The 27,478-nt window shown below is 50.0% G+C and overlaps 1 protein-coding gene across 1 annotated transcript in view; it reads left to right on the top strand.

Annotated features, from left to right (window-relative positions):
• Positions 1-27,478, top strand: part of LOC123996539 (ras-related protein Rab-6B-like) — a 135,874-nt gene that overhangs the window by 107,237 nt on the left and 1,159 nt on the right. The window lies entirely within an intron of this gene.

Genomic DNA, 27,478 nt, shown 5'->3' with positions numbered 1-27,478 from the left:
CAACAGAGAGGGATGCTATGTTCGCTAGCTGGTTATGGCTATCCAACAGAGAGGGATGCCATGTTAGCTAGCTGTCTATGGCTATCCAACAGAGAGGGATGCTATGTTAGCTAGCTGTCTATGGCTATCCAACAGAGAGGGATGCTATGTTAGCTAGCTGGCTATGGCTATTCAACAGAGAGGGATGCTATGTTAGCTAGCAGGCTATGGCTATGGCTATCCAACAGAGAGGGATGCTATGTTAGCTAGCTGTCTATGGCTATCCAACACCGGAACTCTTCCAAGTCAATGTAAGCTTTTGGTTTGATTAATTTATTGCCACGTGGCCTACCGGTGTAACTGATAGACTTCTTGCTGACTGTACACTGTACTGCATGATAGTTATGATATAAAGTAGTGTGATGGAGGTGGTGTGATGGAGGTGGTGTGATGGAAGTAGTGTGATGGTATGTGATAGAGGTAGTGTGATGGAGGTAGTGTGATGGAGGTGGTGTGATGGAGGTGGTGTGATGGAGGTGGTGTGATGGAGGTGGTGTGATGGAGGTAGTGTGATGGTGGTAGTGTGATGGTATGTGATAGAGGTGGTGTGATGGAGGTGGTGTGATAGAGGTGGTGTGATGGAGGTGGTGTGATGGAAGTAGTGTGATGGAAGTAGTGTGATGGTATGTGATAGAGGTGGTGTGATGGAGGTGGTGTGATGGAGGTGGTGTGATGGAGGTGGTGTGATAGAGGTGGTGTGATGGAGGTGGTATGATGGAAGTAGTGTGATGGTATGTGACAGAGGTGGTGTGATGGAGGTGGTGTGATGGTGGTAGTGTGATGGTATGTGATAGAGGTGGTGTGATGGTGGTAGTGTGATGGTATGTGATAGAGGTGGTGTGATGGAGGTGGTGTGATGGTGGTAGTGTGATGGTATGTGATAGAGGTGGTGTGATGGTGGTAGTGTGATGGTATGTGATAGAGGTGGTGTGATGGAGGTGGTGTGATAGAGGTGGTGTGATGGAGGTGGTGTGATGGTGGTAGTGTGATGGTATGTGATAGAGGTGGTGTGATGGAAGTAGTGTGATGGAGGTAGTGTGATGGTATGTGATGGAGGTGGTGTGATGGTGGTAGTGTGATGGTATGTGATAGAGGTGGTGTGATGGAGGTGGTGTGATGGAAGTAGTGTGATGTGATGGAGGTAGTGTGATGATGGTTTTGATGGCAGTAGTGTGGTGGAGTGATGGTATGTGACGGAGGTAGTGTGATGATGGTTTTGATGGCAGTAGTGTGGTGGAGTGATGGTATGTGACGGAGGTAGTGTGATGGAGGTAGTGTGATGGTATGTGATGGAGGTAGTGTGTTGGTATGTGATGGAGGTAGTGTGATGGTATGTGATGGAGGTAGTGTGATGGTATGTGATGGTGGTAGTGTGTTGGTATGTGATGGTGGTAGTGTGATGGTATGTGATGGAGGTAGTGTGATGTGTGTGTTGGTATGTGATGGAGGTAGTGTGATGGTATGTGATGGAGGTAGTGTGATGGTATGTGATGGAGCTAGTGTGATGGAGGTGGTGTGATGAAGGTAGTGTGATGGAGCTAGTGTGATGGAGCTAGTGTGATGGAGCTAGTGTGATGGAGCTAGTGTGATGGAGGTAGTGTGATGGAGCTAGTGTGATGGAGCTAGTGTGATTGAGCTAGTGTGATGGTATGTGATGGAGGTAGTGTGATGGTATGTGATGGAGGTGGTGTGATGGAGGTAGTGTGATGGAGCTAGTGTGATGGTATGTGATGGAGGTGGTGTGATGAAGGTAGTGTGATGGAGGTAGTGTGATGGTATGTGATGGAGGTAGTGTGATGGAGCTAGTGTGATTGAGCTAGTGTGATGGTATGTGATGGAGGTAGTGTGATGGAGCTAGTGTGATGGTATGTGATGGAGGTAGTGTGATGATGGTAGTGTGATGAAGGTAGTGTGATGGAGGTAGTGTGATGATGGGGTAGTGTGATGGAGGTAGTGTGATGATGGGGTAGTGTGATGGAGGTAGTGTGATGATGGGGTAGTGTGATGGAGGTAGTGTGATGGAGGTAGTGTGATGGAGGTAGTGTGATGGAGGTAGTGTGATGAAGGTAGTGTGATGAAGGTAGTGTGATGGAGGTAGTGTGATGATGGTAGTGTGATGAAGGTAGTGTGATGGAGGTAGTGTGATGATGGGGTAGTGTGATGGAGGTAGTGTGATGATGGGGTAGTGTGATGGAGGTAGTGTGATGTTATGTGATGGAGGTAGTGTGGTGGAGGTAGTGTGATGATGGGGTAGTGTGATGGAGGTAGTGTGATGATGGTAGTGTGATGAAGGTAGTGTGATGTTATGTGATGGAGGTAGTGTGATGATGGTAGTGTGATGGAGGTAGTGTGATGGAGGTAGTGTGATGGAGGTAGTGTGATGGAGGTAGTGTGATGGAGGTAGTGTGATGGAGGTAGTGTGATGGAGGTAGTGTGATGGAGGTGGTGTGATGGAGGTGGTGTGATGGAGGTGGTGTGATGGAGGTGGTGTGATGGAGGTAGTGTGATGGAGGTAGTGTGATGGAGGTAGTGTGATGGAGGTAGTGTGATGGAGGTAGTGTGATGGAGGTAGTGTGATGGAGGTAGTGTGATGGAGGTAGTGTGATGTTATGTGATGGAGGTAGTGTGATGGAGGTAGTGTGATGGAGGTAGTGTGATGGAGGTAGTGTGATGTTATGTGATGGAGGTAGTGTGATGTTATGTGATGGAGGTAGTGTGATGGAGGTAGTGTGATGGAGGTAGTGTGATGGAGGTAGTGTGATGGAGGTAGTGTGATGGAGGTAGTGTGATGGAGGTAGTGTGATGGAGGTAGTGTGATGGAGGTAGTGTGATGTTATGTGATGGAGGTAGTGTGATGGAAGTAGTGTGATGGAGGTAGTGTGATGGAGGTAGTGTGATGTTATGTGATGGAGGTAGTGTGATGGAGGTAGTGTGATGGAGGTAGTGTGATGGAGGTAGTGTGATGGAGGTAGTGTGATGGAGGTAGTGTGATGGAGGTAGTGTGATGGAGGTAGTGTGATGGAGGTAGTGTGATGGATGTAGTGTGATGGATGTAGTGTGATGGATGTAGTGTGATGGTGGTAGTGTGATGGAGGTAGTGTGATGGAGGTAGGGTGTCCATCACATACCATGTTTTTCAATTATTTGGTGATGTGAATATATTTAGTATATTTATATTTTATCTAAAGATATTTTTTAATATTTCACGATTTCCATTTTTCTGAAATTGACTGAGGATGGTCCTCCCTTTTTCCCTTGAGGAGCCTCCATTGCCCCATCACACACACACACACCTTGTCAACCAGCTTCTCCATGGAAATATTAATGCGAGAGTAGAGCAGGAAGAGAACAGAGCAGGTAGAGAACAGAGCAGGTAGAGAACAGAGCAGGAAGAGAACGGAGCAGGAAGAGAACGGAGCAGGAAGAGAACAGAGCAGGTAGAGAACAGAGCAGGTAGAGAACAGAGCAGGAAGAGAACAGAGCAGGAAGAGAACAGAGCAGGAAGAGAACAGAGCAGGAAGAGAACAGAGCAGGTAGAGAACGGAGCAGGTAGAGAACGGAGCAGGTAGAGAACGGAGCAGGAAGAGAACGGAGCAGGTAGAGAACGGAGCAGGTAGAGAACGGAGCAGGTAGAGAACAGAGCAGGTAGAGAACAGAACAGGAAGAGAACAGAGCAGGTAGAGAACAGAGCAGGTAGAGAACAGAGCAGGTAGAGAACAGAGCAGGTAGAGAACAGAGCAGGAAGAGAACAGAGCAGGAGGAGAACAGAGCAGGAAGAGAACAGAGCAGGAGGAGAACAGAGCAGGAAGAGAACAGAGCAGGAAGAGAACAGAGCAGGAAGAGAACAGAGCAGGAAGAGAACAGAGCAGGAAGAGAACAGAGCAGGAAGAGAACAGAGCAGGTAGAGAACAGAGCAGGAAGAGAACAGAGCAGGAAGAGAACAGAGCAGGAAGAGAACAGAGCAGGAAGAGAACAGAGCAGGAAGAGAACAGAGCAGGTAGAGAACAGAGCAGGTAGAGAACAGAGCAGGTAGAGAACAGAGCAGGTAGAGAACAGAGCAGGAAGAGAACAGAGCAGGAAGAGAACAGAGCAGGAAGAGAACAGAGCAGGAAGAGAACAGAGCAGGAAGAGAACAGAGCAGGTAGAGAACAGAGCAGGTAGAGAACAGAGCAGGTAGAGAACAGAGCAGGTAGAGAACAGAGCAGGTAGAGAACAGAGCAGGTAGAGAACAGAGCAGGAAGAGAACAGAGCAGGTAGAGAACAGAGCAGGTAGAGAACAGAGCAGGTAGAGAACAGAGCAGGTAGAGAACAGAGCAGGTAGAGAACAGAGCAGGTAGAGAACAGAACAGAGCAGGAAGAGAACAGAACAGAGCAGGAAGAGAACAGAACAGAGCAGGAAGAGAACGGAGCAGGTAGAGAACAGAGCAGGAAGAGAACAGAGCAGGAGGGGAACAGAGCAGGAAGAGAACAGAGCAGGTAGAGAAGAGAGCAGGTAGAGAAGAGAGCAGGTAGAGAAGAGAGCAGGTAGAGAAGAGAGCAGGTAGAGAAGAGAGCAGGTAGAGAAGAGAGCAGGAAGAGAACAGAGCAGGTAGAGAACAGAGCAGGTAGAGAACAGAGCAGGTAGAGAACAGAACAGGTAGAGAACAGAGCAGGTAGAGAACAGAGCAGGTAGAGAACAGAACAGAGCAGGAAGAGAACCGCAGGAAGAGAACCGCAGGAAGAGAACCGAGCAGGTAGAGAACAGAGCAGGTAGAGAACAGAGCAGGTAGAGAACAGAGCAGGTAGAGAACAGAGCAGGTAGAGAACAGAGCAGGAAGAGAACAGAACAGAGCAGGAAGAGAACAGAACAGAGCAGGAAGAGAACAGAGCAGGAAGAGAACAGAGCAGGAAGAGAACAGAGCAGGTAGAGAACAGAGCAGGTAGAGAACAGAGCGGGTAGAGAACAGAGCGGGTAGAGAACAGAGCGGGTAGAGAACAGAACAGGAGGAGAACAGAGCAGGAGGAGAACAGAGCAGGAGGAGAACAGAGCAGGAGGAGAACAGAGCAGGAGGAGAACAGAGCAGGTAGAGAACAGAGCAGGTAGAGAACAGAGCAGGTAGAGAACAGAGCAGGTAGAGAACAGAGCAGGTAGAGAACAGAGCAGGTAGAGAACAGAGCAGGTAGAGAACAGAGCAGGTAGAGAACAGAGCAGGTAGAGAACAGAGCAGGTAGAGAACAGAGCAGGTAGAGAACAGAGCAGGTAGAGAAGAGAGCAGGTAGAGAACAGAACAGAGCAGGAAGAGAACAGAACAGAACAGGAAGAGAACAGAGCGGGTAGAGAACAGAGCGGGAACAGAACAGAACAGAGCAGGAAGAGAACAGAGCAGGAAGAGAACAGAACAGGAAGAGAACAGAGCAGGAAGAGAACAGAGCGGGTAGAGAACAGAGCAGGTAGAGAACAGAGCAGGTAGAGAACAGAGCAGGAAGAGAACAGAGCAGGAAGAGGACAGAGCAGGAAGAGGACAGAGCAGGTAGAGAACAGAGCAGGTAGAGAACAGAGCAGGAAGAGGACAGAGCAGGAAGAGAACAGAGCAGGAAGAGAACAGAGCGGGTAGAGAACAGAGCGGGTAGAGAACAGAGCGGGTAGAGAAGAGAGCAGGTAGAGAACAGAGCAGGTAGAGAAGAGAGCAGGAAGAGAAGAGAGCAGGAAGAGAAGAGAGCAGGAAGAGAACAGAGCAGGAAGAGAACAGAGCAGGTAGAGAACAGAGCAGGTAGAGAACAGAGCAGGAAGAGAACAGAGCAGGTAGAGAACAGAGCAGGAAGAGAACAGAGCAGGTAGAGAACAGAGCAGGTAGAGAACAGAGCAGGTGGAAAACAGAGCAGGAGGAGAACAGAGCAGGTAGAGAACAGAGCAGGTAGAGAACAGAGCAGGTAGAGAACAGAACAGAGCAGGAAGAGAACCGCAGGTAGAGAACAGAGCAGGAAAAGAACAGAGCAGGAAGAGAACAGAGCAGGAAGAGAACAGAGCAGGTAGAGAACAGAGCAGGTAGAGAAGAGAGCAGGTAGAGAACAGAACAGAGCAGGAAGAGAACCGCAGGTAGAGAACAGAGCGGGTAGAGAACAGAGCAGGAACAGAACAGAACCGAGCAGGAAGAGAACAGAGCAGGAAGAGAACAGAGCAGGAAGAGAACAGAGCAGGAAGAGAACAGAGCAGGAAGAGAACAGAGCAGGAAGAGAACAGAGCAGGTAGAGAACAGAGCAGGTAGAGAAGAGAGCAGGAAGAGAACAGAGCAGGAAGAGAACAGAGCAGGAAGAGAACAGAGCAGGAAGAGAACAGAGCAGGAAGAGAACAGAGCAGGTAGAGAACAGAGCAGGAAGAGAACAGAGCAGGTAGAGAACAGAGCAGGAAGAGAACAGAGCAGGAAGAGAACAGAGCAGGAAGAGAACAGAGCAGGAAGAGAACAGAGCAGGAAGAGAACAGAGCAGGAGGAGAACAGAGCAGGAAGAGAACAGAGCAGGAAGAGAACAGAGCAGGAAGAGAACAGAGCAGGAAGAGAACAGAGCAGGAGGAGAACAGAGCAGGTGGAGAACAGAGCAGGTGGAGAACAGAGCAGGTGGAGAACAGAGCAGGTAGAGAAGAGAGCAGGTAGAGAACAGAACAGAGCAGGAAGAGAACAGAACAGAACAGGAAGAGAACAGAGCGGGTAGAGAACAGAGCGGGAACAGAACAGAACAGAGCAGGAAGAGAACAGAGCAGGAAGAGAACAGAACAGGAAGAGAACAGAGCAGGAAGAGAACAGAGCGGGTAGAGAACAGAGCGGGTAGAGAACAGAGCGGGTAGAGAACAGAGCGGGTAGAGAACAGAGCGGGTAGAGAACAGAGCGGGAAGAGAACAGAGCAGGTAGAGAACAGAGCGGGTAGAGAACAGAGCGGGAAGAGAACAGAGCGGGTAGAGAACAGAGCGGGAAGAGAACAGAGCAGGTAGAGAACAGAGCGGGTAGAGAACAGAGCGGGAAGAGAACAGAGCGGGTAGAGAACAGAGCGGGTAGAGAACAGAGCAGGTAGAGAACAGAGCGGGTAGAGAACAGAGCGGGAAGAGAACAGAGCGGGTAGAGAACAGAGCGGGTAGAGAACAGAGCAGGTAGAGAACAGAGCAGGTAGAGAACAGAGCAGGTAGAGAACAGAGCGGGTAGAGAACAGAGCGGGTAGAGAACAGAGCGGGTAGAGAACAGAGCAGGTAGAGAACAGAGCGGGTAGAGAACAGAGCGGGTAGAGAACAGAGCGGGTAGAGAACAGAGCGGGTAGAGAACAGAGCGGGTAGAGAACAGAGCAGGTAGAGAACAGAGCGGGTAGAGAACAGAGCGGGTAGAGAACAGAGCGGGTAGAGAACAGAGCGGGTAGAGAACAGAGCGGGTAGAGAACAGAGCGGGTAGAGAACAGAGCGGGTAGAGAACAGAGCGGGAACAGAACAGAACAGAGCAGGAAGAGAACAGAGCAGGAAGAGAACAGAGCAGGTAGAGAACCGCAGGTAGAGAACAGAGCGGGTAGAGAACAGAGCGGGTAGAGAACAGAGCGGGTAGAGAACAGAGCGGGTAGAGAACAGAGCGGGTAGAGAACAGAGCGGGTAGAGAACAGAGCGGGTAGAGAACAGAGCAGGAACAGAACAGAACAGAGCAGGAACAGAACAGAACCGAGCAGGAAGAGAACAGAGCAGGTAGAGAACAGAGCAGGTAGAGAAGAGAGCAGGTAGAGAACAGAACAGAGCAGGAAGAGAACCGCAGGTAGAGAACAGAGCGGGTAGAGAACAGAGCGGGTAGAGAACAGAGCGGGTAGAGAACAGAGCGGGTAGAGAACAGAGCGGGTAGAGAACAGAGCAGGTAGAGAACAGAACAGGAAGAGGACAGAGCGGGTAGAGAACAGAGCAGGAACAGAACAGAACCGAGCAGGAAGAGAACAGAGCAGGAAGAGAACAGAACAGGAAGAGAACAGAGCAGGAAGAGGACAGAGCAGGAAGAGAACAGAGCAGGAAGAGAACAGAGCAGGTAGAGAAGAGAGCAGGTAGAGAAGAGAGCAGGTAGAGAAGAGAGCAGGAAGAGAAGAGAGCAGGTAGAGAAGAGAGCAGGAAGAGAAGAGAGCAGGAAGAGAACAGAGCAGGAAGAGAACAGAGCAGGAAGAGAACAGAGCAGGAAGAGAACAGAGCAGGTAGAGAACAGAGCAGGTAGAGAACAGAGCAGGTAGAGAACAGAGCAGGTAGAGAACAGAGCAGGAAGAGAACAGAGCAGGAAGAGGACAGAGCAGGAAGAGGACAGAGCAGGTAGAGAACAGAGCAGGTAGAGAACAGAGCAGGAAGAGGACAGAGCAGGAAGAGAACAGAGCAGGAAGAGAACAGAGCAGGTAGAGAACAGAGCAGGAAGAGGACAGAGCAGGAAGAGAACAGAACAGGAAGAGAACAGAGCAGGAAGAGGACAGAGCAGGAACAGAACAGAACCGAGCAGGAAGAGAACAGAGCAGGAAGAGAACAGAACAGGAAGAGAACAGAGCAGGAAGAGAACAGAGCAGGAAGAGAACAGAGCAGGAAGAGGACAGAGCAGGTAGAGAACAGAGCAGGTAGAGAACAGAGCAGGTAGAGAACAGAGCAGGAAGAGAACAGAGCAGGAAGAGAACAGAGCAGGTAGAGAACAGAGCAGGAAGAGGACAGAGCAGGAAGAGAACAGAACAGGAAGAGAACAGAACAGGAAGAGAACAGAGCAGGAAGAGGACAGAACCGAGCAGGAACAGAACAGAACCGAGCAGGAAGAGAACAGAGCAGGAAGAGAACAGAGCAGGAAGAGGACAGAGCAGGAAGAGAACAGAGCAGGAAGAGAACAGAGCAGGTAGAGAAGAGAGCAGGTAGAGAAGAGAGCAGGTAGAGAAGAGAGCAGGTAGAGAAGAGAGCAGGTAGAGAAGAGAGCAGGTAGAGAAGAGAGCAGGAAGAGAACAGAGCAGGAAGAGAACAGAGCAGGAAGAGAACAGAGCAGGAAGAGAACAGAGCAGGAAGAGAACAGAGCAGGTAGAGAACAGAGCAGGTAGAGAACAGAGCAGGTAGAGAACAGAGCAGGTAGAGAACAGAGCAGGAAGAGAACAGAGCAGGTAGAGAACAGAGCAGGAAGAGAACAGAGCAGGAAGAGAACAGAGCAGGAAGAGAACAGAACAGGAAGAGAACAGAGCAGGTAGAGAACAGAGCAGGAGGAGAACAGAGCAGGTAGAGAACAGAGCAGGAAGTGAACAGAGCAGGTAGAGAACAGAGCAGGTAGAGAACAGAACAGAGCAGGAAGAGAACCGCAGGTAGAGAACAGAGCAGGTAGAGAACAGAGCAGGAAAAGAACAGAGCAGGAAAAGAACAGAGCAGGTAGAGAACAGAGCAGGTAGAGAACAGAACAGAGCAGGAAGAGAACAGAGCAGGAAGAGAACGGAGCAGGTAGAGAACAGAGCAGGAGGGGAACAGAGCAGGAGGGGAACAGAGCAGGAAGAGAACAGAGCAGGTAGAGAACAGAGCAGGTAGAGAACAGAGCAGGTAGAGAACAGAGCAGGTAGAGAACAGAGCAGGAAGAGAACAGAGCAGGAAGAGAACAGAGCAGGTAGAGAACAGAGCAGGAAGAGAACGGAGCAGGAAGAGAACGGAGCAGGTAGAGAACGGAGCAGGAAGAGAACAGAGCAGGAAGAGAACAGAGCAGGTAGAGAACAGAGCAGGAAGAGAACAGAGCAGGTAGAGAACAGAGCAGGAAGAGAACAGAGCAGGTAGAGAACAGAGCAGGTAGAGAAGAGAACAGGGCCAACTAGAGTGTAGAGGGGATGGGGAGGGGGGCAGCACTAGAGTGTAGAGGGGATGGGGAGGGGGGCAGCACTAGGGCCAAGTGGGGGGCAGCACTAGAGTGTAGTGGGGGTGGGGGGGGGGGGCAGCACTAGAGTGTAGAGGGGGGAGGTTGCGACCAGCCAGCACTAGGGCCAAGTGGGGGTGGGGCAGCACTAGAGTGTAGTGGGGTGGGTGGGGGGCAGCACTAGAGTGTAGAGGGGATGGGGAGGGGGGGGCAGCACTAGGGCCAAGTGGGGGGCAGCACTAGAGTGTAGAGGGGATGGGGAGGGGGGCAGCACTAGGGCCAAGTGGGGGGCAGCACTAGAGTGTAGAGGGGATGGGGAGGGGGGGCACTAGGGCCAAGTGGGGGCAGCACTAGAGTGTAGAGGGATGGGGAGGGGGGGCAGCACTAGGGCCAAGTGGGGGTGGGGCAGCACTAGAGTGTAGAGGGGATGGGGCGGGGGGGGCAGCACTAGGGCCAAGTGGGGGGGCAGCACTAGGGCCAAGTGGGGGGCAGCACTAGAGTGTAGAGGGGATGGGGAGGGGGGACAGCACTAGGGCCAAGTGGGGGGGGGCACTAGGGCCAAGTGGGGGCAGCACTAGAGTGTAGAGGGGATGGGGAGGGGGCAGCACTAGAGTGTAGAGGGATGGGGAGGGGGGCAGCACTGGAGTGTAGAGGGGATGGGGCGGGGGGCAGCACTAGAGTGTAGAGGGGATGGGGGGCAGCACTAGAGTGTAGAGGGGATGGGGAGGGGGGGCAGCACTAGGGCCAAGTGGGGGGGGGCACACTAGAGTGTAGAGGGATGGGGAGGGGGGGCAGCACTAGGGCCAAGTGGGGGGCAGCACTAGAGTGTAGAGGGGATGGGGCGGGGGGCAGCACTAGAGTGTAGAGGGGATGGGGAGGGGGGCAGCACTAGGGCCAAGTGGGGGGTGGGGCAGCACTAGAGTGTAGAGGGGAGGGGGGGGTTGCGACTGACTAGCCAGCACTATGGCCAAGTGGGGGTGGGGCAGCACTAGGGCCAAGTGGGGGGCAGCACTAGAGTGTAGAGGGGATGGGGAGGGGGGCAGCACTAGGGCCAAGTGGGGGGCAGCACTAGAGTGTAGAGGGGATGGGGAGGGGGGGGTTGCGACCAGCCAGCACTAGGGCCAAGTGGGGGGGGGGCAGCACTAGAGTGTAGAGGGGATGGGGCGGGGGGCAGCACTAGAGTGTAGAGGGGATGGGGAGGGGGGGGCAGCACTAGGGCCAAGTGGGGGGGCAGCACTAGGGCCAAGTGGGGGGCAGCACTAGAGTGTAGAGGGGATGGGGAGGGGGGCAGCACTAGAGTGTAGAGGGGATGGGGAGGGGGGGCAGCACTAGAGTGTAGAGGGATGGGGCGGGGGGCAGCACTAGAGTGTAGAGGGGATGGGGAGGGGGGCAGCACTAGAGTGTAGAGGGGATGGGGAGGGGGCAGCACTAGGGCCAAGTGGGGGGGGGCAGCACTAGAGTGTAGAGGGGATGGGGAGGGGGGGGCAGCACTAGAGTGTAGAGGGGATGGGGAGGGGGGCAGCACTAGGGCCAAGTGGGGGGCAGCACTAGAGTGTAGAGGGGATGGGGCGGGGGGCAGCACTAGGGCCAAGTGGGGGGGGCAGCACTAGAGTGTAGAGGGGATGGGGCGGGGGCAGCACTAGAGTGTAGAGGGGATGGGGAGGGGGGCAGCACTAGAGCCAAGTGGGGGGGGCAGCACTAGAGCCAAGTGGGGGGGCAGCACTAGGGCCAAGTGGGTTCCATTATGCTGCCAGCCAGTCTCTTCACTGGATTAAACATTGTCCTGCTGACAAAATGCTGCTGGCCAGGATTACGTTTAACTGACACTTGTGTTGCGTTTCATGTTAGGAACACTTGATTGACAACAGCCAATAGTCTTCAATGAGACCCACATGCTTATGTTTTATGTCTTGTCTTCTTCCAGACTCTCATGTGCCGTTGAGTTGAGCCATGAAGTCACCTTGACCTGTTCATTCATCACCACAGATAATAAATCCCACCACAGATAATAAATCCCTGACCTGTTCATTCATCACCACAGATAATAAATCCCTGACCTGTTCATTCATCACCACAGATAATAAATCCCACCACAGATAGTAAATCCCTGACCTGTTCAGTCATCACCACAGATAATAAATCCCACCACAGATAGTAAATCCCTGACCTGTTCATTCATCACCACAGATAATAAATCCCACCACAGATAGTAAATCCCTGACCTGTTCAGTCATCACCACAGATAATAAATCCCACCACAGATAGTAAATCCCTGACCTGTTCATTCATCACCACAGATAATAAATCCCACCACAGATAGTAAATCCCTGACCTGTTCAGTCATCACCACAGATAATAAATCCCACCACAGATAGTAAATCCCTGACCTGTTCATTCATCACCACAGATAATAAATCCCTGACCAGTTCAGTCATCACCACATATAATAAATCCCTGACCTGTTCAGTCATCACCACAGATAATAAATCCCACCACAGATAATAAATCCCTGACCAGTTCAGTCATCACCACAGATAATAAATCCCTGACCAGTTCATTCATCACCACAGATAATAAATCCCACCACAGATAGTAAATCCCTGACCAGTTCATTCATCACCACAGATAATAAATCCCTGACCTGTTCAGTCATCACCACAGATAATAAATCCCTGACCTGTTCATTCATCACCACAGATAATAAATCCCACCACAGATAATAAATCCCACCACAGATAATAAATCCCACCACAGTGACTGTGTGACCTCTAGAAAGGGGTGGGAACTTCCTGTTACACGGGTGCGCTCGTTATGTCTTCAGGTCCACCCAGTATGCCGTCATTGACTTGAATGGGAAGGCCAGTTGTATGGGTTATATTTCTATGGTGCGACCTCCTCATAGTAGTCGAGTCGATAATAAAACAATCCTTTATTAGTGAGATCAACTATTTAGTCAAATACAGAACCACGTTATCACAGTGTTGTTACTACAGTAATAACTATGTCCAGCGATTATAAAGAGAAACGTATCGTCTTACCAGATCATTTGTTTCTCTGCTGCCGTGGTACTTAAGTATCTGTACTTTACATTGCTATTTATTTATTTTCGCAACTTTTACTCCTCTACATTCCTTTAAGAAAATACTGTACTTTTTACTCACACACGTATCAAGAAAACATTCCCAGGTCATCCCTACTGCCTCTGATCTGGCAGATTCACTAAACACAAAAGGCTTCGTTTGAAAATTATGTCTGACTGCCCCTGGCTACATCGTGCTGTCTGGTTTGCTTAATATAATATAATATTAAATTATTTATACTTTTACTTTAACTTTTGATACTTCAGTATATTTCAGACCAAATACTTTTAGACTTTTACTCAAGTAGTATTTTACTGGGTGACTTTTACTTGAGTGATTTTCTATTCAGGTATCTTTACTCAAGTAGTATTTTACTGGGTGACTTTTACTTGAGTGATTTTCTATTCAGGTATCTTTACTCAAGTAGTATTTTACTGGGTGATTTACTTGAGTGATTTTCTATTCAGGTATCTTTACTCAAGTAGTATTTTACTGGGTGACTTTTACTTGAGTGATTTTCTATTCAGGTATCTTTTACTCAAGTATGACAACTGGGTACTTTTCCCACCCCTTCTCTGCTGCAATAGTCTAATTTCCTCTGTTGTTCCACCCAGCCCAGGTTCAGTTCAGCTTATTAGGAGGAGAGGAGAATGAGGAGGAGAGGGAAAGGAGGAGGCGAGGGGAATGAGGAGGAGAGGGGAATGAGGAGGTGAGGGGAGGGGAATGAGGAGGAGAGGGGAATGAGGAGAGGGAAAGGAGGAGGCGAGGGGAGGGGAATGAGGAGGAGAGGGGAATGAGGAGGCGAGGCGAATGAGGAGGCGAGGGGAGGGGAATGAGGAGGAGAGGGGAGGGGAATGAGGAGGAGAGGGAAATGAGGAGGAGAGGGAGGGGAATGAGGAGGAGAGGGGAATAAGGAGGTGGGGGGAGGGGAATGAGGAGGAGAGGGGAATGAGGAGGAGAGGGAGGGGAATGAGGAGGAGAGGGAAATGAGGAGGAGAGGGGAGGGGAATGAGGAGGAGAGGCGAATGAGGAGGAGAGGGAAAGGAGGAGGCGAGGGGAGGGGAATGAGGAGGAGAGGGGAATGAGGAGGAGAGAGGAATGAGGAGGGAGGGGAATGAGGAGGAGGAGAGGGGAATAAGGAGGTGAGGGGAGGGGAATGAGGAGGAGAGGGAAAGGAGGAGGCGAGGGAGGGGAATGAGGAGGAGAGGGGAGGGGAATGAGGAGGCGAGGGGAATGAGGAGGCGAGGAGAGGGGAATAAGGAGGTGAGGTGAGGGGAGGGGAATGAGGAGGCGAGGGAATGAGGAGGCGAGGAGAGGGGAATAAGGAGGTGAGGGGAGGGGAATGAGGAGGAGAGGGGAGTGAGGTGTAGAGGAGAGGGAAATGAGGGGGAGAGGGAATGAGGAGAGGGAAAGGAGGAGGCGAGGGAGGGGAATGAGGAGGAGAGGGGAATGAGGAGGCGAGGGGAATGAGGAGGCGAGGGGAGGGAATGAGGAGGAGAGGGGAATGAGGAGGTGAGGGGAGGGGAATGAGGAGGAGAGGGGAATGAGGAGGAGAGGGAGGGGAATGAGGAGGAGAGGGGAGGGAATGAGGAGGAGAGGGAGGGAATGAGGAGGAGAGGGGAATGAGGAGAGAGAAAGGAGGAGGCGAGGGGAGGGGAATGAGGAGGCGAGGTGAGGGGAATGAGGAGGAGAGGGGGGGGAATGAGGAGGAGAGGGGAGGGAATGAGGAGGAGAGGGGAGGGGAATGAGGAGGAGAGGGGAATGAGGAGGAGAGGGGAGGGGAATGAGGAGGAGAGGGGAGGGGAATGAGGAGGAGAGGCGAATGAGGAGGAGAGGGAAAGGAGGAGGCGAGGAGAGGGAATGAGGAGGAGAGGGGAATGAGGAGGTGAGGGGAGGGGAATGAGGAGGAGAGGGGAGGGGAATGAGGAGGAGAGGGGAATAAGGAGGTGAGGGGAGGGGAATGAGGAGGAGAGGGAAAGGAAGAGGGGAGGGGAATGAGGAGGAGAGGGGAATGAGGAGGAGAGGGGAGGGGAATGAGGAGGCGAGGGGAATGAGGAGGTGAGGGGAGGGGAATGAGGAGGCGAGGGGAATGAGGAGGCGAGGAGAGGGGAATAAGGAGGTGAGGGGAGGGGAATGAGGAGGAGAGGGGAGGAGGTGTAGAGGAGAGGGAAATGAGGAGGAGAGGGTAAGGAGGAGGCGAGGAGACAGAAATGAGGAGGCGAGGAGAGGAGATGGGAATGAGGAGGAGAGGGGAGGGGAATGAGGAGGAGAGGGGAGTGAGGAGGAGAGGGGAATGAGGAGGCGAGGTCCTCTGTGTCTACTGACGTTATGTCTGCCTCCCAAATTGGTCCAAAATGGCACCCTATTCCCTATATAGTGCACTTCTTTGACCAAGGCCTATGTATATAGTGCACTATATAGGGAATAGGGTGCCATTTGAGACTCACACTCTGCTTAATGGAGCAGAGCCAGTGTTGTTACAGCTCTCCCTGGACAGTATAGATCTCTCTGGTGGGGCCGAGGCAACATCCAAGACACTCTCATCTTTCCACACCTACCTGCTAGCCATGACGAGGGGAGGAAGTAGGGGGCACAGGGCAGGAGGAAGCCTAGCAGAGGAACAAGTGTTTAAAAACATTTTAATATTCAGTCTTCTCTCCTCTATCAAGGTCTATTACATAGCCTACACATCCACAAACCCAGCTCGACTGTTTCTTTAGGAACCCACCAGAGGTTTGGTAGTTTTTTAAACATGCACAGGTCGTGAAGGAGAACAATCAGGATGTATAGTAATGTGTAGATTTATTTTCTCTCAACGATTCCATTGTTTGTTTCTCCCTTCTGTTTGTGTTAGGATCAACACTTTTACCCAATCACACAGTTTGAGCTGGAGAGGACTGACCACCCCACATAGCCTGGTTCCTCTCTAGGTTTCTTCCTAGGTTTTGGCCTTTCTAGGGAGTTTTTCCTAGCCACCGTGCTTCTACACCTGCATTGCTTGCTGTTTGGGGTTTTAGGCTGGGTTTCTGTACAGCACTTTGAGATATCAGCTAAATACATTTGATTTGATTTGAGAGGAGAATGGGTGGCTGATATTTTAGACAATATATAACACAGACCAGATCTTGAAATTGCTCGTTTTTAAATGGGTGAGTGTGTTGGGGATGGGGATGAGTGTGTTGGGGATGGGTGTGTTGGGGATGGGGATGAGTGTGTTGGGGATGGGGATGAGTGTGTTGGGGATGGGGATGAGTGTGTTGGGGATGGGGATGAGTGTGTTGGGGATGAGTGTGTTGGGGATGAGTGTGTTGGGGATGAGTGTGTTGGGGATGAGTGTGTTGGGGATGAGTGTGTTGGGGATGGGTGTGTTGGGGATGGGTGTGTTGGGGATGGGGATGAGTGTGTTGGGGATGGGGATGAGTGTGTTGGGGATGGGTGTGTTGGGGATGGGGATGAGTGTGTTGGGGATGGGGATGAGTGTGTTGGGGATGGGTGTGTTGGGGATGGGGATGAGTGTGTTGGGGATGGGGATGAGTGTGTTGGGGATGGGGATGAGTGTGTTGGGGATGGGGATGAGTGTGTTGGGGATGAGTGTGTTGGGGATGGGGATGAGTGTGTTGGGGATGGGTGTGTGGGGATGGGGGATGAGGATGGGGATGTTGGTTGGGGATGGGGATGAGTGGATGGGGATGTTGGTTGGGGATGGGGATGAGTGGATGGGGATGAGTGTGTTGGGGATGGGGATGAGTGTGTTGGGGATGGGGATGACGATGAGTGTGTTGGGGATGGGGATGAGTGGGTTGGGGATGGGTGTGTTGGGGATGGGGATGACTGTGTTGGGGATGGGGATGAGTGTGATGGGGATGGTTGTGTTGGGGATGGGGATGGGTGTGTTGGGGATGGGGATGAGTGTGTTGGGGATGGGTGTGTGTGTGTGTGTGTGTGTTGGGGATGGGTGTGTGTGTGTGTGTTGTTTTGTTGGGGATGGGTGTGTTGGGGGTGGGGATGAGTGTGTTGGGGATGGGTGTGTGTGTGTTGGGGATGTGTGTGTGTGTGTGTGTTGTGGATGGGGCTGTGTGTTTGGGGATGGGTGTGTTGGGGATGGGTGTGTTGGGATGAGGATGATTGTGTTGGGGGTGGGGATGAGTGTGCTGGGGATGGGTGTGTGTGTTGGGGATGGGGCTGTGTGTGTTGGGGATGGGGCTGTGTGTGTTGGGGATGGGGGTGTGTGTGTTGGGGATGGGTGTGTGTGTGTTGGGGATGGGGGTGTGTGTTGGGGATGGGGGTGTGTGTTGGGGATGGGGGTGTGTGGGGATGGGGGTGTGTGTGCTGGGGATGGGTGTGTGTGTTGGGGATGGGTGTGTGTGTTGGGGATGTGTGTGTGTGTGTTGTGGATGGGGCTGTGTGTGTTGGGGATGGGTGTGTTGGGGATGGGTGTGTTGGGGATGGGTGTGTTGGGGATGGGTGTGTTGGGGATGGGTGTGTTGGGGATGGGGATGGGTGTGTTGGGGATGGGGATGAGTGTGTTGGGGATGGGTGTGTGTGTGTGTGTGTGTGTGTGTTGGGATGGGTGTGTGTGTGTTGTTTTGTTGGGGATGGGTGTGTTGGGGTGGGGATGAGTGTGTTGGGGATGGGTGTGTGTGTGTTAGGATGTGTGTGTGTGTGTGTGTGTTGTGGATGGGGCTGTGTGTGTTGGGGATGGGTGTGTTGGGGATGGGTGTGTTGGGATGAGGATGATTGTGTTGGGGGTGGGGATGAGTGTGTGGGGATGGGTGTGTGTGTTGGGGATGGGGCTGTGTGTGTTGGGGATGGGGCTGTGTGTGTTGGGGATGGGGGTGTGTGTGTTGGGGATGGGTGTGTGTGTGTTGGGGATGGGGGTGTGTGTTGGGGATGGGGTGTGTGTTGGGGATGGGGGTGTGTGTGCTGGGGATGGGTGTGTGTGTTGGGGATGGGTGTGTGTGTTGGGGATGTGTGTGTGTGTGTTGTGGATGGGGCTGTGTGTGTTGGGGATGGGTGTGTTGGGGATGGGTGTGTTGGGGATGGGTGTGTTGGGGATGGGTGTGTTGGGATGAGGATGATTGTGTTGGGGGTGGGGATGAGTGTGCTGGGGATGGGTGTGTGTGTTGGGGATGGGTGTGTGTGTTGGGGATGGGGCTGTGTGTGTTGGGGATGGGGGTGTGTGTGGGGGATGGGGGTGTGTGTGTTGGGGATGGGTGTGTGTGTTGGGGATGGGTGTGTGTGTTGGGGATGGGTGTGTGTGTGTTGGGGATGGGTGTGTGTGTGTTGGGGATGGGGGTGTGTGTTGGGGATGGGGGTGTGTGTTGGGGATGGGGGTTTGTGTTGGGGATGGGGGTGTGTGTGCTGGGGATGGGTGTGTGTGTTGGGGATGGGGGTGTGTGTTGGGGATGGGGGTGTGTGTTGGGGATGGGGGTGTGTGTGTTGGGGATGGGGGTGTGTGTTAGGGATGGGGGGTGTTAGGGATGGGGGTGTGTGTGTTATCCTGGAGGAGTGTGATTTACTACTATTGGTGTCAAGGCCTGAGGCACAAACTTCCTCTCTGTTTCTGTGGAGCTTCTTTTCCCTCGCTTTAGGCCCTAGCCTGCACCTCATCTCCTCAGAGTGGAGAGACGATGCGGATGGTCTCGATGCAGAGCAGCAGAGTGGAGAGAAGAGAGGATGAGGATGGTCTCGATGCAGAGCAGCAGAGTGGAGAGGAGAGAGGAGAGACGATGAGGATGGTCTCAATGCAGAGCAACAGAGTGGAGAGGAGAGAGGATGAGGATGGTCTCGATGCAGAGCAGCAGAGTGGAGAGGAGAGAGGAAAGACGATGAGGATGGTCTCGATGCAGAGCAACAGAGTGGAGAGGAGAGAGGATGAGGATGGTCTCGATGCAGAGCAGCAGAGAGGAGAGAGGAGAGACTATGAGGATGGTCTCGATGCAGAGCAGCAGAGTGGAGAGGAGAGACGATGAGGATGGTCTCAATGCAGAGCAGCAGAGTGGAGAGAAGAGACGATGAGGATGGTCTCGATGCAGAGCAACAGAGTGGAGAGGAGAGACGATGAGGATGGTCTCGATGCAGAGCAGCAGAGTGGAGAGGAGAGACGATGAGGATGGTCTCGATGCAGAGCAGCAGAGTGGAGAGACGATGAGGATGGTCTCGATGCAGAGCAGGATTCTGACAGAGATAGGGTCGTACATATTAATAGGAATCAGTACAACAGCCTGGCATCTATCTCCTCTGTGTCCCAAAAGGCCCCTGATTCCCTATATAGTGCACTACTTTAGACCAGAACCTATTCCATATATAGTGCACTACTTTTGACTAAAGGCAAGGGCTCTGAGGTAAAGTAGTGCACTATATAGGGAATAGGGTGGATTTTATTTGGTGTAGACCTTACAGTGAAACTCCAACAATGCAGTTTTCAGAAAAATCCCTGAAAAAGAAATACAAGTAAAAATAGCAGCAATAAAAATTACAATAACGAGGCTATATACAGGGTATTACGGTACAGAGTCAATGTGGAGGCTATATACAGGGTATTACGGTACAGAGTCAGTGTGGAGGCTATATACAGGGTATTACGGTACAGAGTCAATGTGGAGGCTATATACAGGTTATTACGGTACAGAGTCAGTGTGGAGGCTATATACAGGTTATTACGGTACAGAGTCGATGTGGAGGCTATATTCAGGTTATTACGGTACAGAGTCGATGTGGAGGCTATATACAGGGTATTACGGTACAGAGTCGATGTGGAGGCTATATACAGGGTATTACGGTACAGAGTCAATGTGGAGGCTATATACAGGGTATTACGGTACAGAGTCAATGTGGAGGCTATATACAGGGTATTACGGTACAGAGTCAATGTGGAGGCTATATACAGGGTATTACGGTACAGAGTCAATGTGGAGGCTATATACAGGGTATTACGGTACAGAGTCAATGTGGAGGCTATATACAGGGTATTACAGTACAGAGTCATTGTGGAGGCTATATACAGGGTATTACGGTACAGAGTCAATGTGGAGGCTATATCCAGGGTATTACGGTACAGAGTCAATGTGGAGGCTGTATACAGGGTGTTACGGTACAGAGTCAAATGGAGGCTGTACACAGGGTATTATAGTACAGAGTCAACGTGGAGGCTATATACAGGGTATTACTGTACAGAGTCAATGTGGAGGCTATGTACAGGGTGTTACGGTACAGAGTCAACGTGGAGGCTATATACAGGGTATTACAGTACAGAGTCAATGTGGAGGCTATATACAGGGTGTTACGGTACAGAGTCAATGTGGAGGCTTTATACAGGGTATTACGGTACGGAGTCAATGTGGAGACTATATACAGGGTGTTACGGTACAGAGTCAATGTGGAGGCTATGTACAGGGTATTACGGTACAGAGTCAATGTGGAGACTATATACAGGGTATTACGGTACAGAGTCAATGTGGAGGCTATATACAGGGTATTACGGTACGGAGTCAATGTGGAGACTATATACAGGGTGTTACGGTACAGAGTCAATGTGGAGGCTATATACAGGGTATTACGGTACAGAGTCAATGTGGAGGCTTTATACAGGGTATTACGGTACAGAGTCAATGTGGAGGCTATATACAGGGGGGTACCGGTACAGAGTCAATGTGGAGGCTATATACAGGGTGTTACGGTACAGAGTCAATATGGAGGCTATATACAGGGTATTACGGTACAGAGTCAATGTGGAGGCTATATAAGGTATTACGGAACAGAGTCAACATGGAGGCTATATACAGGGTATTACGGTACAGAGTCAATGTGGAGGCTATATACAGGGTATTACGGTACAGAGTCAATGTGGAGGCTATATACAGGGTGTTACGGTACAGAGTCAATATGGAGGCTATATACAGGGTATTACGCTACAGAGTCAATGTGGAGGCTATATAAGGTATTACGGAACAGAGTCAATGTGGAGGCTATATACAGGGTATTACGGTACAGAGTCAATGTGGAGGCTATATACAGGGTATTAAGGTACAGAGTCAATGTGTAGGCTATATACAGGGTATTACGGTACAGAGTCAATGTGGAGGCTATATACAGGGTATTACGGTACAGAGTCAATGTGGAGGCTATATACAGGGTATTATGGTACAATGTGGAGGCTATATACAGGGTATTACGGTACAATGTGGTGCTCCGGTACCGCTTGCCGTGCGGTAGCAGAGAGACCAGTCTATGACTATGAATTTTTAGGTCCTTCCTCTGACACCACCTGGTGTAGAGGTCCTGGATGGCGTGAAGCTTGGCCCCAGTGATGTACTGGGCCGTACGCACTACCCTCTGTAGTGCCTTGCGGTCGGAGGCAGAGCAGTTGCCATACCAGGCAGTGATGCAACCGGTCAGGATACTCTCGATGGTGCAGCTGTAGAACGTTTTGAGGATGTGAGGACCCTATGCCGAATCTTTTCCATCTCCTACGGGGGGATAGGTTTTGTCGTGCCCTCTTCACGACTGTCTTGGTGTGCTTGGACCATGTTAGACCATGTTGAATTCGTGATCAATGAATTTAAAACATTTTTATATTCCATGTCCTCCATTTAACCCATGTTTTTTTAATATAACAGACTGGGCTGCTGGCTGAGAAAACATGTGTGACTCCAGACAGTCAGTGGAACGTCAACATCAAAACACCTCACCCCCTTTTCTGTGTGTAAATACTTCTATGACATTGCCGGTATAAGCTACTGCAGCCGGTCTCATTGGTAAACACATGCAGAGGCTAATCTGGAGTCTACTGATGAGTCCAAAGCAGAGCACCTCAAAGCCCTCAGTCACCTTTTAATATCCTCCTGCCCTGATAACACAATACATAATGGAAAGCATGACTTTCTAGTTTCTACCCCCTCTATAATAATGACTTCATACCCCCTCTATAATCATGACTTCATACCCCCTCTATAATAATGACTTCATACCCCATCTATAAGCATGACTTCATACCCCCTCTATAATAATGACTTCATACCCTATCTATAAGCATGACTTCATACCCCCTCTATAATCATGACTTCATACCCCATCTATAAGCCCTCCTTCATCAGGACTTTAAACCCCTCTACCCCTCCATCATCAGGACTTAAACCCCCTCTACCCCTCCATCATCAGGACTGTATACCCCCTCTATAATCATGACTTTATACCCCCTCCATCATCAGGACTTTAAACCCCTCTCCCCTCCATCATCAGGACTTTAAACCCCTCTCCATACTTTAAACCCCTCTACCCCTCCATCATCAGGACTTTAAACCCCTCTACCCCTCCATCATCAGGACTTTAAACCCCCTCTACCCTCCATCATCAGGACTTTAAACCCCTCTACCCCTCCATCATCAGGACTTTAAACCCCCTCTACCCCTCCATCATCAGGACTTAAACCCCCTCTAATCAGGACTTTAAACCCCCTCTACTCCTCCATCATCAGGACTTAAACCCCCTCTAATCAGGACTTTAAACCCCCTCTAATCAGGACTTTAAACCCCCTAATCAATCATGACTTTAAACCCCTCCATCATCAGGACTTTAAACCCCCTCCATCATCAGGACTTTAAACCCCCTCTACCCCTCCATCATCAGGACTTTAAACCCCCTCTACCCCGCCATCATCAGGACTTTAAACCCCCTCTACCCTCCATCATCAGGACTTTAAACCCCCTCTACCCCTCCATCATCAGGACTTAAACCCCCTCTAATCAGGACTTTAAACCCCCTCTACTCCTCCATCATCAGGACTTAAACCCCCTCTAATCAGGACTTTAAACCCCCTCTAATCATGACTTTAAACCCCTCCATCATCAGGACTTTAAACCCCTCTACCCTCCATCATCAGGACTTTAAACCCCCTCTACCCCTCCATCATCAGGACTTTAAACCCCTCTACCCTCCATCATCAGGACTTAAACCCCTCTAATCAGGACTTTAAACCCCTCTACCCCTCCATCATCAGGACTTTAAACCCCCTCTACCCCTCCATCATCAGGACTTTAAACCCCTCTACCCCTCCATCATCAGGACTTTAAACCCCCTCTACCCCGCCATCATCAGGACTTTAAACCCCCTCTACCCCTCCATCATCAGGACTTTAAACCCCCTCTACCCCTCCATCATCAGGACTTAAACCCCCTCTAATCAGGACTTTAAACCCCTCTACTCCTCCATCATCAGGACTTTAAACTCCCTCTACCCTCCATCATCAGGACTTAAACCCCCTCTACCCCTCCATCATCAGGACTTTAAACCCCCTCTACCCCTCCATCATCAGGACTTTAAACCCCCTCTACCCCTCCATCATCAGGACTTTAAACCCCCTCTACCCCTCCATCATCAGGACTTTAAACCCCTCTACCCCTCCATCATCAGGACTTTAAACCCCTCTACCCCTCCATCATCAGGACTTTAAACCCCTTCTACCCTCCATCATCAGGACTTTAAACCCCCTCTACCCCTCCATCATCAGGACTTTAAACCCCCTCTACCCTCCATCATCAGGACCATCCAGCCGGTGGCAGATCTGACTGCTTACTGAATCTGACCTTCGCACCGATCTGCTTCACAAACTGATGTTCTGCTTCTCTACCATAGCTCTGCCCATAGTTAATGTTGTTGTTACTGGTCAAGTGTGTGAGCAGTTCGTGGGGAGAGCTAGGTGGCTAATTACCCACAACAGAATGGTTAACATGACTTCCTGGTTCTATACCTCCTCATCTGAATGCTCACAACAGAATGGTTAACATGACTTCCTGGTTCTATACATCTGAATGCCTCATCTGAATGACCCTGGTTCTATACAGAATGCCCACAACAGAATGGTTAACATGACTTCCTGGTTCTATACCTCCTCATCTGAATGCTCACAACACAATGGTTAACATGACTTCCTGGTTCTATACCTCCTCATCTGAATGCCCACAACAGAATGGTTAACATGACTTCCTGGTTCTATACCTCCTCATCTGAATGCCCACAACAGAATGGTTAACATGACTTCCTGGTCCTCTACCTCCTCATCTGAATGCCCACAACAGAATGGTGAACATGACTTCCTGGTTCTATACCTCCTCATCTGAATGCTCACAACAGAATGGTGAACATGACTTCCTGGTTCTATACCTCCTCATCTGAATGCCCACAACAGAATGGTTAACATGACTTCCTGGTTCTATACCTCCTCATCTGAATGCCCACAACAGAATGGTGAACATGACTTCCTGGTTCTATACCTCCTCATCTGAATGCTCACAACAGAATGGTGAACATGACTTCCTGGTTCTATACCTCCTCATCTGAATGCTCACAACAGAATGGTGAACATGACTTCCTGGTTCTATACCTCCTCATCTGAATGCTCACAACAGAATGGTGAACATGACTTCCTGGTTCTATACCTCCTCATCTGAATGCCCACAACAGAATGGTTAACATGACTTCCTGGTTCTATACCTCCTCATCTGAATGCCCACAACAGAATGGTTAACATGACTTCCTGGTTCTATACCTCCTCATCTGAATGCCCACAACAGAATGGTTAACATGACTTCCTGGTTCTATACCTCCTCATCTGAATGCCCACAACAGAATGGTTAACATGACTTCCTGGTCCTCTACCTCCTCATCTGAATGCCCACAACAGAATGGTTAACATGACTTCCTGGTTCTATACCTCCTCATCTGAATGCCCACAACAGAATGGTGAACATGACTGTCTGTGTGACTAGTCATCCCTCCTCATCTGAAGTTGATAGGCCTTCTCTGGAACAGACTTCCCTAAACCAGACTGCTGGTGCAGTCACCAGGGGCCACAGGGCTCCTTTGCAATGGTAGTATGTGTCATTGGGATGGGGGATTCTGATTGGCCGATCCTCTGGCAATGTCCAGGCATATGTCATGTTAGCAGGACGTCCTTCAGATGACATTTAACAGGACTCAATGACACACCAGACACACAACACGTGAACACACACATACACCAACGACACGCACATGCGCACACAACACGTGAACACAAATGACAAGCACATGCACACACAACACGTGAACACACAGGCACAACAGCTGAACACAGACACCAGAGGTGCCATGGAAACCGCCCTGCCATGGCCTCCAAGGAGCGTGTCATTTGGGTGTGTGTATAACCTGCCGTGGGGACGAGGCTCGATCCCAAATAGAATCCTATTGTCTTTACCGGACCCCTTATCACAAGGTAGCGCTATCCACTATAGAGAATAGGAGGCCATTGGGGACGCAGGTCGGAGAGACAGGAGAATGATGTCATATATCAGACATGGGGGGGGGGTGGCTGTGAGCTCATTTAATGGAGAGATGAAATACAACCAATGGGCTTTAGAAGTCCAGTTTCTTCTCCATCTTCTTTAGTCTTTAGCTAATATATACTAGGGGAAAGAGATCCTGTCTGTAAAAAATGTCTCTAAGCTGTGTGATTTACTCCGTTACACTAATGGCTGTAAACAAGATGGAAGCAGGCAAATCTTTACCGCATTGATTTTAAACTCACTTAAAAAAATATATATTTTCAAAAAAGGGCTCTATCAAGAGTTACAGCGTGATTTGAAATGTTTTTTTAAAAGGGCTCTATCAAGAGTTACAGCGTGATTTGAAATGTTTTTAAAACGGGCTCTATCAAGAGTTACAGCGTGATTTGAAATGTTTTTAAAAAAGGGCTCTATCAAGAGTTACAGCGTGATTTGAAATGTTTTTTAAAAAGGGCTCTATCAAGAGTTACAGCGTGATTTGAAATGTTTTTAAAACGGGCTCTATCAAGAGTTACAGCGTGATTTGAAATGTTTTTAAAACGGGCTCTATCAAGAGTTACAGCGTGATTTGAAATGTTTTTTAAAAAGGGCTCTATCAAGAGTTACAGCGTGATTTGAAATGTTTAAAAGTAGTAGCTGTGGTCCTTCTGTAGCTCAGTTGGTAGAGCATGGCGCTTGTAACGCCAGGGTAGTGGGTTCGATTCCCGGGACCACCCATACGTAGAATGTATGCACACATGACTGTAAGTCGCTTTGGATAAAAGCGTCTGCTAAATGGCATATTATTATTTTTATTTTGTAGGAGCTCTGTGTTCCACAGGAGGACAGTGTGTTGGAGGGTTCATACATGGATCGCCCTTATGCGCTGCTGCCTTGAGATGGTACATAGTAGTAGTAGATGTTTGAGCAACAGCACCACCTAGTGCCATAGAGGTCATACTGCAGACACGTTAGAACAGTACCATGTTATGTCAATAGAGGGCAGTAAAGCTACAGGCGTTTCAGACACACCTTTTGTTAAGTCCCAAATGGCACCCAATTCCCTATATAGTGCACTACTTTAGACCAGAGCCCTATGGCACCCTATTCCCTTTATAGTGCACTACTTTAGACCAGAGCCCTATGGCACCATATTCCCTATATAGTGCACTACTTTAGACCAGAGCCCTAACACCCTATTCCCTATATAGTGCACTACCTTTGGTGGAAAGTAGTGTACTGAAGAAAATCAGGTTACATTTGGGACTTAAACACTGTTATGTTAGATTGTAACACACTGTAACACACTGTAACACACACTGTAACACTAACACACTAACACACTGTAACACACACACTAACACACTGTAACACACACAGTAACACACACAGTAACACACACAGTAACACACACTGTAACACACTAACACACACAGTAACACACACACTAACGCACTGTAACACACACACTAACACACTGTAACACACACACACTAACACACTGTAACACACACACTAACACACTGTAACACACTGTAACACACAGTAACACACACACTAACACGCACAGTAACACACTGTAACACACAGTAACGCACTGTAACACACAGTAACACACTGTAACACACTAACACACACAGCAACACACAGTAACACACTGTAACACAGACACACTAACACACTGTAACACAGACACACTAACACACTGTAACACACACTAACACACACACTAACACACTAACACACACAGCAACACACAGCAACACACAGCAACACAGACACACCAACACACTGTAACACAGACACACTAACACACTGTAACACACACTAACACACACACTAACACACTAACACACACAGCAACACACAGCAACACACAGCAACACAGACACACTAACACACTGTAACACAGACACACTAACACACTGTAACACACACTAACACACTGTAACACACACTAACACACTGTAACACACACTAACACACTAACACACACAGCAACACACAGCAACACACAGCAACACAGACACACTAACACACTGTAACACAGACACACTAACACACTGTAACACACACTAACACACTGTAACACAGACACACTAACACACTGTAACACACACTAACACACTGTAACACAGACACACTAACACACTGTAACACACTAACACACACAGCAACACAGACACACTAACACACAGCAACACAGACACACTAACACACTGTA

The sequence above is a fragment of the Oncorhynchus gorbuscha genome, linkage group LG15, assembly GCF_021184085.1.
Source record: "Oncorhynchus gorbuscha isolate QuinsamMale2020 ecotype Even-year linkage group LG15, OgorEven_v1.0, whole genome shotgun sequence".
Lineage (NCBI taxonomy): Eukaryota > Metazoa > Chordata > Actinopteri > Salmoniformes > Salmonidae > Oncorhynchus > Oncorhynchus gorbuscha.
Note: the sequence above shows the minus strand (reverse complement) of the source record. Positions and strands in the feature narration are given on the sequence as shown.